Source organism: Rissa tridactyla, chromosome 1, assembly GCF_028500815.1.
Source record: "Rissa tridactyla isolate bRisTri1 chromosome 1, bRisTri1.patW.cur.20221130, whole genome shotgun sequence".
NCBI lineage: Eukaryota > Metazoa > Chordata > Aves > Charadriiformes > Laridae > Rissa > Rissa tridactyla.
In genome coordinates this window covers 115,399,317-115,411,862 of record NC_071466.1, presented here as the reverse complement: position 1 = coordinate 115,411,862, position 12,546 = coordinate 115,399,317, and positions in this window count along the sequence as shown.

The window sequence follows — 12,546 nt, the reverse complement described above, 5'->3', positions numbered from 1 at the left end:
CATTCTATGATTCTATGTTTGGCAATGCCAGCTAAAGAGGGTGTGGGGCTGTGCACCAATGCATGGCTGCTTACAAGGGTCAGCTGTTGGCAGAGCCCGAAGCACTGCTGTGGCCAGTGCCGGCACCCAGCATGTGGTGGTGACAGCTGACAACCACTGCTGAGATGAGGCAGCCCGTTTTGGGGAGGAAGGCTGCTGAATGTGTGAATGCAAGAAGTGGGGGCTCTATGCCTTGCTTGCTCTCAGGACCACAGAATATCCCTGGGCCATTTTATTATGGAAGAAATCTGCAAAATAGTAACACTGATTATCATTTCTATGATTTATACCTATGTCCACTAGAAATCAAGTTGGGACAACTGACTTTTCCTGGAGGCTATTATAATAGTCTTCACATGGTTGTTAGCTTCAATCAGTACTATGTTGCACTAGATTTAAACCAGTTAATTAGGTATGCATAGATCTGTAGCCCACTGACATTTCTGAGCTATCCAGTTTCTCTTCAGGTTCATTTTTTTATACAGTTGACATCATTGTATGATAATAATTACTGGATGCATCTCCAAAATTAGCTTAGTACAGTCATCGAGATATTGCAAGTGGCTGTATTTCCTACATTACAATAGCAGAAATTGGTACATAATTAGCCCTTTGTATAGCACAGTAGCAAGGAAGGAAATGATAGTAAGAAGTAGAAATGTACAAGTGGGTTTGGTGATGAATGTCTTGGGAAAAACAGCTGAAGGACAAAAAAAAAAAAATAAAAAAAATTCAGTGAGACGAGGCGTGCTTTCACAGCAGAGTAAGCTCCTCTACCTAGTGTCTGACTGAAAGGATATGAGGAAGCTTTGGTTCAGCACCTCTGTAGGCACAGTTCATACTGACTGAAACGCTGATCTTACGAGCTCAAGTTCAGTATAACCCTAATATGGCTAGGTACCCCTGAAGCAGAACAGGTTTGAGCAGGGAAGCTTTTGTCCGTATCCACTTGTCCTCCCTGATCTGTCTAAAATCAAGGGGTTCAGAAACATGCTACAATTAGTGTTGCTTAAATTGTATATGAATGTGTCAGCTTGGAGCATTTTGCTAAACCGTAAAATAATAAACTTAAAAGAATAAAAGTTGTCCAAGTAAAATACTGGGCTTAGGCACAGTGATTTGGCTATGTACCTGCAGGTGCTCCCTGAAGATGTAATCCAATTTTCATTTGTTGCACATTCAATGTATTTCTCATTTTGTTCATGTAATGATTGATTTTGTGCTAAAGAGTGCAAATCATGCTAAACTGAACACAATTATTTTCCTTTTTCAGCAGTATTAAAATCTTTTGCAAAACAGAAAAGGACTCAGTTCCAGTGTTGTGCTGGGTGTTGAACAAAGGAACGGCACACACAAAACCTGAGAGAATACTATCCATTTCTTTATAGCAGAAGAATCAATTGATTTGTCTGAAAAAGGAATATGTTTACATCCTCCTCAAAGATAACAAAAAACAAACAAGAAGCTATGAAAAGCTTTGCTTTGTATTTTCCTTTATTGAGAAAGTGCCTATGGCTTGCAAAAAAAAAAAAAAGAAATCAGGGCAGCAACTTTCTTCATGCATTAGATAGGTAACATTACTACAGATGAAATAAAGAGATGGAAACAGTGGTTTCCCTGGTGGTGTGTCCCACTCAAAGACAAGGTCTTCAAAGCAATGTAGAATATTAAGAAACGAACACTTTCTTTGCAAGTTTAAGAAGAAGGTTTAACATAACCAGTGAATATATATCCCAAGGAATTTATTTTCAAGCGGTTGGGAAGGCTTATGCTACATCCAGTTCACCTTCTTCAGAGTGTAAAAGGGCGAGGACACAGTGCTAAGAACAGCTGATTCATTTGTCATAACGCCTCAAATGGGAGGCTGCCATGTCTTCTGGGAAGGTGAAAGGAGGAGACACTGTGGGTTTGGGCAGCTGAAGGCCAGCCTTTTGAGGTAGGAGAACTGGTGCCAGGCTCCTGATCTTTAAGCCGTATCTGAGTGACTGGCTCACAGGATGCAACACGTGGACTTTGGGCTGTGGTCAGAATGAGCAGTCTCTTCTGGATGGAAGAGACTGAACTTCACATAAATGGCAAGTAAAGGAGCATGAGTATTTTTACTGTGGAACATAAGAATCACATTTGGTGCTTGTTATGGTTATGAACAATTTTCATCATATGCCTGGTAAACTAAATGCCCCTGCCATGACTCCATGCTATTATTGCTCATTTATTTGAGATAAACTCTGCATCTTCTTTGAGAAGGAAGAGGGGAGGGGAGGGGAGGGGAGGGGAGGGAAGGGAAGGGAAGGGAAGGGAAGGGAGACAAAGTGATGATGTAGTTGTTTGTATTTAATGCAGTTACTGGAAAATGGAAAGCAAATTTAGTGTCTATATGGCAAATGGTGTTTAGAGAAATGAAATGGCAGTGGCACTATGAGACCTTAAAACAGAACATTTATTCCATGAGCTCCAGGCCTTGAGTTCAAGAAATGTTCATTCTTCACTTCTACCTATCTGCGCCTATAACATCTGTGAATGATGACTGTTTGTGTATTTCGGTCCGCTCAAGACAGAACACAAATTTGGCTTTCTTAAATACCTGTGAGACAGCTGAATGTGCTCTGTTTTGATTTAAACATTACAGAAAAATTACCAAAAAAAAATAATTACTGACCATTTCATACCAGTTAGTGAAATTAAAGGCAATTAAATTTGTTTCAAATATTTATCTGCCTTAGTACATTCTTTTAAGGTTTAAACACGGCAATATGTATTTATCTATAACATGAATTGTATTTTTATATCTTTATAGGTTTGAACAAAAGTGTTAACTATACAGCTCTCTAAATGATTACTTAGTTACATTAAAATACTTCCAGTTTTTCTAAATGTAATTTTAATGTGTAATTTATCATATGTTTTGTTTATCATATTTAATGAGGGTTTCTATGACATTATATTTGGACATAGATGTGAAATTTTGCATATTTTAGTGATTTACTGAGATATGAAATTGGTAAAAATATGAATGAGTATAAATTCAACATGAAAAATCAAAATACACAATTTATCTTTAGCCATCTACTTTCAAGTGAAAGTATCATGTTCTGTGAGACTTGTTCAGTGCTGTTGGAGTGAGTGTGGAAAGCTGGACTTTTCTGATGAAACTTGGAAAATCAGTTTCTTTACTTAATCATAGAATCATAGAATTGCCTAGGTTGGAAGGGACCTTTCAGATTATCTAGTCCAACCATCAACCTAACTCTGTCAAAAACCATCACTAAACCATATCTCTAAACATTACGTCTACCCTTCTTTTAAATACCTCTGGGGATGGTGACTCAACCACTTCCTTGGGCAGCCTGTTCTGATGCTTAATGACCCTTTCAGTGTAAAAATTTTTCCTAATATCCAGTCTAAACCTCCCCTGGTGCAACTTGAGGCCATTTCTTCTTGTCCTATCCTCCTTTCAGGTAGTTGTAGAGAGCCATAAGGTCTCCCCTCAGCCTCCTTTTCTCCAGGCTAAACAACCCCAGCTCCCTCAGCTGCTCCTCATAAGACTTATTCTCTAGACCCCTCACCAGCTTCGTTGCCCTTCTCTGAGCCCGCTACAGCACCTCAATGTCTTTTTCGTGATGATTAGGTGGCAATGCGGCTGATTGCCTATTTGTGTTTATTGCAAAGAAAGTTAGCATTGGGTTTTGATTTACTTTGACTCTCAGATCTCGATTAACCATAAGCATACCTAAATGGGAAAGTGTAGTTCCAGATTAGTGATGTTTATTGATAGAACAGCCGTAAAATGTTACAAACTAACTCCTGCATGCCAAGGTATTAACATCAAATTAAAATGATCTGAGTATGTATGGTAAAAGTACAATTGAAATACACTGAATGCTAGAGTAGCCCTGAGCATGTTCAGAAAGCAGGATACTCTGTAGCATAGTCAAAAGATATTCAGTCTACCTCTGGCTTCTGGATTTCTTGAGCTTTAACACCTCTCTGTACTCATTTATAATGTATTTTCGAAGTTACTTAGATTTAGCATCTAGATGCCGAGCTAGTCATCATTTCACTTACCTTAGTCATCTTGCTATGTATTACAAATATTGAAATGTCTTGTTAATAATAAAGTAGTTGCTTATTTATGCTGTTAAAACTACAGATTATGTGACAGTGGGATGCCCAGGAAGAAAAATCCATTAAAGATGTCTTTTTAAGGGAAAACTGAGCAAAGGATAATAAATTTTCATCTGCATGTAGCCGTCATTACCTCTTCAGTGTAAAGTCTGCGCTTCTCATTTGTCACACCTTTTTACAAGGGTAGGAGAGGGATGGAGTAGAATGAATGATTGCAAATTTCTATCAGCACTTCCCATTACAACGATCACAGCTAATGCTGTATTTAGCTCCTGCTGTGTACTCCGTAATTCCACCAGGGAAGTCATGGATCCTGCTGAAACATGCAATTCCTATGTTGCAGGAGGATTTCACTGTTTTACTTTGTTCTGAATTGTAAAGTAGCATTTTCCAAAATGTGTTGTATTATGGTTTCAAAAACCTAGAAATATTTTAAAAATATTTTTTTGGAGAAATTGGACTAGAAATAGAGTTGGAACTGTTTATCATTTCTGCTTATTTTTTATTCAAACCATCAGAATGTCAAACTTCTAACACCACCAAAAAAGATGTTTTGAACTAAAGACAACCTGTCAGTTGAAGGAAATTCCATTCCTAAAGATTTCTAAAAGTAAAGCGCAATCATTAATTGACTTTATCAGTTCTTGTGATATGTCAGTAGAAATGGAAAATTATTTGCCTTTAATGGTCTGATACAGGGCATTCTTAAATGCTCATATTATTAGTATACTCACAGAATCATAGAATCTTCATGGTTGGAAAGGACCTTTGAGATCATTGAGTCCAACTATAAGCACACAAAAAAACCCCTACAACCCCTGCCACTAGAGCATGCCCTGAAGTGCCACATCTACACGTTTCTTAAATACCTCTAGGAATGGTGACTCAACCACCTCCCTGGGCAGGCTGTTCCAGTGCCTGACCACTCTTTCAGTAAAGTAATTCTTCCTAATATCTAATCTAAACCTCCCCTACCGCAACTTCAGACCATTTCCTCTGGTCCTGTCATTGATCACCTGGGAGAAGTGGCCAACACCCACCTCCCTACAACCTCCTTTCAGGTAGTTGTGGAGGGCAATGAGGTCTCCCCTCAGCCTCCTCTTCTCCAAGCTAAACATGCCCAGCTCCCTCAGCCTCTCCTCATATGACTTGTTCTCCAGACCCCTCACCAGCCTGGTAGCTCTACTCATGAATTTATGCAAACATGCTAGAGACAATATGACTAAAAACCTAAAAGTTTATCTGGGATTAATACTTCAAAATATTTATGAAATCCATTGAAAAGAAATAGAAATGCAAAGAACTTACTATTAAAAGTAGGAGTAATGTTCAATAAAACTTTTTGAAAATATACCTTATTAAAAACAGTATTTTCAAGTTAAGTGCTGTTTCAGAAGAGTCTGTTTAATTAGATACATGCAGAAGGCTGTAAGGTGGTGATGGAATTATTCTGTTGGACCTGATGATCTCATATTGCCATTGCTGCTATTGAGGACAAAAGAGAAAGAGATGCTGAATCTCTTCGTGAGACTGTCTTGCAGTTCATAAAATCCAGATCTTTAGCAAGTGTGGATTGCTGAACTCCACGATTGTTTCCTTCACTCTTTTTCTAAGAGGATCGTAACAGAGGAGAAGGTACAAAGAAAACTAGAGGTTTAAAATTAGCCGCACATGGGAGGTGAACACATGGAACAGTTTAATACAAAATTCACAGCGTGCTTTAAGAAGCTCCTCTGAAAAATGCCACAGCTAGTGTGAGATATTTGTGCTATTTAAAAAGACTTGTTTTGATAAGTGCTCCTTTTGTAGCTTGGAGAACATACTGTAGGTGCACTCAAAAAAAATCCTCCATCCGTAAAATTGTTTGTGCACAAAGAAGACTGTATAAATAGAGATAGCGCTGACCTTTTATTTTGCTTATGGCCCACACACCCTAGTCATCATCATATAAATTAAGGATGTGAAAAGTGGTGTCCCACTCATACATGATGGGATTTTATGAGTTGTGTCTGTTACGTCACCATTTAGCGTTATGTATCACCCTTTAATTTTGAGTCAAGGAGATCTGAATTTGAAATATTTCACATAGGCTGTATAGCCAAGGTAAATATCAGTGGTGTATGAAAAGATGTGACAGGAGATTATCTGTGAGAGATCTTTTGCTGTGCAGTTTGTTTTGCCTGGCTTCTTATTCACTGGTCACTGGTCAGATGGAGAGTTACTTAAGATTCCTACAATGTTTTTCCACAAAGGGTAGAAATCAAAGCTTTTTAGCTGTAGGTGGTAGTTATCAGCTGCTCTTTTTGCTAAAGAGCATTCCACTAGAGTTCTTCTATGCTCTGGTTATTAAAATTATTCAATGTTTTGTTTGTTTTCAAAGAGTCATTTCAGATGCAACATCTGTAGTAGCCTAAGCTTAAAGAGGACATTTTTGAATAGTCATTTTAAATGAATACACAATACTTTGTTTTATTCAGTTGCATACAGTCAAATAATTCATCAAGATTGCAAACAAAATGCTGAGTTCAAATGCTGGTTCATATTTGTATCAGAAATCCCACAGGAAAAAATATCCTTTAATTTCTTACCTATTAGATATGAAAAAAGTTTCTGTAGTACCTACTCAGGGCTAACTACTCAGTTGAAGATATGTTATCTCATCTGTCCAATGACAACCTGACTCTAAAATATATTCTACATTGTAGAGCTCAATGAAGCTGCTTTTCCTATTTTCATGTTGTTTTCTTATTTTCTAAGTAGGAGGTTTTAAGGAAGTTAAGGAGGAAAGTAATGTTAAATCCTACAAATTGTAAGAATGATCTTGCCTCCATTCTCTCACTCTCTCTCACACCCACAGACAAAGACCTTGAATGTGTTCCATTTCAGTGAAGTAGTTAAAAAATACAAATGCTAAATAAATTTAAATTTAAACACTGGAGTTAAAGCTAAAGAGCAATCAAAATATTTTTAGGACTTCATATAATTGTGACCATCTTTATGACTGCTTCGACTTCAAAATCAGCATTGTATGCAAAGCTTCTAGCTAGATATTCTTAGTGTATCGTAGCATAAAGTGCTACAGATATATCATATACATCAGCAGGAAATAGCCATAACTCTGGAAAAATCTGAAAAACATTATGCCATACCATTCTCAGGTGTTTGACTGTTCTAGTGTGGATAACTGTCTCTGACAATGAATAAGCATGCCGAAAAGCCAGGTTAATGATCAAAAAACAATTAGCTTTGTAGATATTTGTAAATAATTAAATTGGAGGACATTGCATTTAGCACTGTATAAAAAGTAGTAAGTAACCATCAAACTACCATAAAGGAAAAGATCTGCTTCTTTAGTATATTGTCAATGATAGGATTATTCTAATGACTGATTTACATATACCTCTTTCCTCTTATTCAGTAATGTTAAGGACTGACGTGAGAATTTTCTTTTTTTCATTTTGAAGAGATTTATTTTACAGTAAATGAAAATTTGTTGGAGAAGACTCTTGTGAAAAATATTTTCAGATTATTTCTCAGATCCAGAATCAGTTTGACTACAGGTTGAGGTACTTATCTATGATCTGTCAGGCTCTAGATTCATGGTGTTGTTTTGAGGAATATTTGATTATTTCTATGTCAAAAAACCCCTGTCCTAATCACATATGGAGGGATTGTGTAAAAGTACACCCAGTAGCTGTGTCTGTTTGTCGCAGCAGTGCAAGAGCCACGTTCTTAGTGGTTGGTGTGAGTCACAGCAGGGACTTCAACCTGACTATCCCATGAAGTTCTCATAACCACAAGGTTAGTGGTTAGTTTTTGTTTTGTGAATGCTCTCATGGTAAAAACAAAACCAAAAAAATCAAACCTTAAAATGGCTCAATTCTGACCTAATGAATAATGATAAGAAAAAAAGAAAAAAAAGCTTTAAAAACAACAAACCAAAACCAGAAAAAAAAAAAACACCTATCCCAGCATTTTTCAGGGAAGAGAAAAAATCAGTCTAGTTCTTTCAATAATTTCAACTTCTTAATTTCAACAGATAAGCATGAAATTTATCTCTAGACACTCTTTCACAACAATTGCCATCTTGGAATAATGGAAAACTCTCTAAATTTTTAAGATACGAATTTCTGACTGAGCATAATTACAATGTTTATTGTTTTATTTTCTGCTTTTTTGATTGTTTGTTTTCTTTTTCAAATTTTTTTTGAGTTTTTTTTTTCTTTAATTACTTTGCTTGAGACTGTGGAACATGACAATTAGAAATGGCTCCGGCAGCTGTTTTTTGCTTATGAAAAATTCTGCCAGGTGTAGAGGTCCGTTCTCAGCTGTGAGTCTCTTTCAACTTTAAGAAACCAAATTAGTCTCACGTTTTTGTGGTTTTGTTGTAGATGTACCACAGCCTCCTGCCCATGTGATGCCTATTTTAGCCTGTGCTTTACTGGTGGTGCCATGATAAATTCCAGTTTCTATTGAATACCGTAGTTGCTGCCCTTCTCCTTGTCTCTGCAGCACAACTAGTGATAATACCCTTTTCTACTTCTCATCAATAATCCTTACAAGGTTTATTTGGAAACCATGCTTACAGTTTGTTATTATCCGGTATAAACTAAGCTGGTGTTCCTAGCTGAGCAGGCTTAAGTCTTTGTGATGGATATAATTGATAACAGTCCTTGGGATAAAGTACCTCTGAAAAGACTGTCAACTCGACTATATATAATGAGCACCATACAAGGCTGAGGATTTGGGAATAACTTTGAAATGTGATTTTAATCTCAATTAACCATTTATCTAAATAGGTTCTTAACTGTTAAACCATAAATTTTTTTTGTAATGAATTAAGTAGGGCAGGATGTTAGTATGTGATGTGGTTATTTAGTTAGTAGTATATGATTATTTCACACATAAGAACTTCATTATTACTTACCTTTGTATGGAGTATTTTCCATTTCTTTTGTTTCCTTTTTTTTTCCAAAATACTTTTGAGTCACAGTATCTTCTTTTTGATGATCCCCGGACATATAGTATACTAAACCAGGAAATCCTTTGGGATTTAGGTAACTGTATAATCTCCATGTTACAAATGGGGCTGTGGGCATAGAAGTGGGTGTAAGTGGGGTGTATAGTGTGATACCGGACATCTCTAACCATGAGAACCAAAATCTAGGTCTTCTGAATAATTGTTGTGATTTGGAACAGACACGCACCATGACTGTTTTCTCTTTAATTTGTTCATTAATGGGTGCCCCAGAACTTTACTGCACCAAACCTAGGAACCTGTCATATAAATTTTATACCAGGGAATTTATGTAAACGTAGGTGACTTCTGTATAAATATCTGCTGAATTCTTTTGGCTTTGATTTTACAGCCCTAGTAGAGGTGATAAGCTTATCATCTTTTCTGCAAGTCAGAAGTCTAATACTCTGGGAATGGGAAAGAGTCAAAGTGACAGAAAGCTTGTTCCCTCTCAATGACTCTGGCATATTTATTGTGTTAGAGCAGCATATCAGCCTGAAAGTCTCTAATGGCCAAGCCTATGTGGAGTCAACATAAGTTATACCAATTCTTCAGCCACTCTCCTTGACCTTCTCATTATCATTATTTCTATCTGGTCTGCAGAACGATTGCAGCTAATTAGTCATATCAATGTCACAGGTCACGCAGACATTTACATTTTTGGTAACAGATTGGAGCGAGGTTCAAGACCTCAGGTATGTAAGGCTGTTTTAGCTAATCTTATGTCCTAAATATACATCATATATGATTAAATTTATTAAAAGATCTTACCATTTTCTTTTTTTTCCTAATCTCATGATAAATTAAGAGTTTTTTTCTGGTAGATCCTTAAGTTAAATGAGAATATAGGAATATCAGCTTTCATAAAACAGATTGCTTTTCAAAGCTCAAAATTATACAGAAATCCACAAAAAAATTGGTAATAGTAGCATACTATGAACTCAACTCTGAAAATAAGAACACCTCTGAAAGCTGTAAAGATTTTTAAACTTTTTCCTTTGTTTTTTTTGTTTGGTTTTTTTTTTGAGATGAAGTCATGACTTCTTAACTTTGTCAACTTGTTGAAATTTAATCTATTAATTTACTTTATATCTCCACCTGCCTGAACTGTTTCTGCTAGTTAGAAAAAAACTGAGGATGTTTTCCTCAGATGTTCTGCCAGTTGCCCAGCTTCAGAAACTGGAAGCAGAAACACTAGTTTCTGTGAGCTTATCATGAACCTGCAGCTTCCTTGTTCATGTTGCCATAATGACATTTCTCCGTACGAAAATCTCAAATCTTAAAATAATCTGCTCTTTGTTAGCTGTGTTACTTAATTTAGGAAAAAGAGATGAGTTAGAGAGATCTGTCTGCTCAAATGAGATTAAATATTTAGGGGTTTTTGCTTCTGGTGGTTTGGTTGTGGTTTTTTAAGATCTAAGATCAACCACGTTGTTAGAAACGTTATGGGTTGACTGTAGTTTACTCAAAATTGCTTAGCCTGTGGGATTAATTATAGGTACAGTGTATTCTCTAATTTATGATAGCTGTTTGTGCTTCCTGTGTGGCTAAGAGTGAGCTTGTTGTGAAACATTTCCCCCAGTATCTCTTACACGAGGGTGGCGAGGGCAGACTGACTCGCTTGGGGCTGTCTGTCAGCTCTGAGCTACTCTGACAGCTCTGGCAAAAGTCCTTCTCTTTTATGGCAGCTGTGAATGTCATCTGTCATCCTCAAACATGTTGTCACCTCGGCTACTTAATATGTAGGATTTGGTTCTTCATACTTGTGTTGACTTGGTTTGTTTACCTGCTAGTCCTCAAGGAAGTAAATCAATAGTGTATAATACTTGGACACAGAATACAACAGCACAAGTTCATCCTCTCAGTTCCTCTTTCTTTATATTGTACAACATTTGGAGAGGAGATGATAGCAGATGTCTCTCATCTAATCCTAATTAATTCTTTCATTGATTTCCAAAAGTCTAAGGTAGAACAGTAGTATCGTCTCAAGTTATTGAACACTTAAAATAGTGTACTTGGATTTTTCTTTAGTTATAATAAAAAAATGATAGTTTACAGGCCTTGCTACTTTTTAAACTTTGAATGAGTTGTTGAAGCAAAAGGTAAGGGAGTTTTTCTGTCCCTTAAAACTTTTGGGACTTCTATCTATCTGCTTATGTAAGGATGAATAATGATAATTTTCTGTGTGAGAGATGGATTTCATATTTGGTAATACAAATGGGAACATGGTATTCTCACAGTAAGGCATATTCTCAGAATAAAATCTGAACTAAAAAGACATTTCAAAATGCTAGGACGAGACAGAAATTTTCAATTTAAGGATAAAATCTGTGCTCCCCAGGGATAACAGAGTTCACACGTAGAATATATCACCACAGGGTCTAGAAATTGATTTCTTGATTTTTCCTAGTTACCTGTCTAAGTTTGTGATGCGTGGCCTAACAAGTATTTTTCCTGTAACAGGGAAGTACAGTAAATTTGTCGTTAAATAATTTAATCCCCAGCTAGCAATGAGCCAAGGAACATTTAGGCATTTTCCATACCATCTTGTAGTTTATTTTTGTCTTATCGTAGATTTTGTGTAAATTAGGAGAGATAGTTCTACACTTAGGCCAAAGATCGTGAGTCAGCAATTGAAGGTTTCATTCTCTGTATGCTCTGGAAAGTCATCTATATTTATTATGCATCACAGCCATTAAACGTGGATCATGTTTCTTCTTGCTTTTGTATAGCTCATTATTTTGGCAGACGGCTGATTTACATGACCGGGAGTATTTGCAGCCTGCCATGTAAATTTGTAGCTGGGGACTGTGACTTCTGATGGGCCTCTTCTTGTCAGGAGGACACATCAGTACTTCAGGTTCCCACGTGCCGTGCGTAGCTGGTCAGTGGATGACTTGCTGCACGCTAAGAGCAGCAGCGCAGAGGCACCGCACTAGAAACATCTGAAAGGAGCCGGCAGCAAACCTGAGTGAGGTGATATTTCTGAAGGAAGTATTAGATCTGACAAATTTGGTGATAATAATAATAATTAGCTGTCCTTCTGGGTTGCCGTGAGGTTTAATTCATTAGTAGGTCTTACTCTTTCACTTGAGTGTAACTCTTGATTTTGGCTGGGAAATTTACGTTAGCTCAAGTCAGACGAGGATTAGATTGTGTAGCTACAAATCAAATAACAGGGCAGAAAGTACCTATTTCAGACAAAAATGCTTATAAAAATTTCTCTTGTAACATCAGTAACAGTAATAAAAACCAGTAGTTTCTCTGCTTGGAAGATGCGGGGTGTCACGAACAGTTCGAACTCCAGATTTATGGCACTGCTTTGTAATAGAACATAATAAAATAATCAGAACACTTTTTCTCTC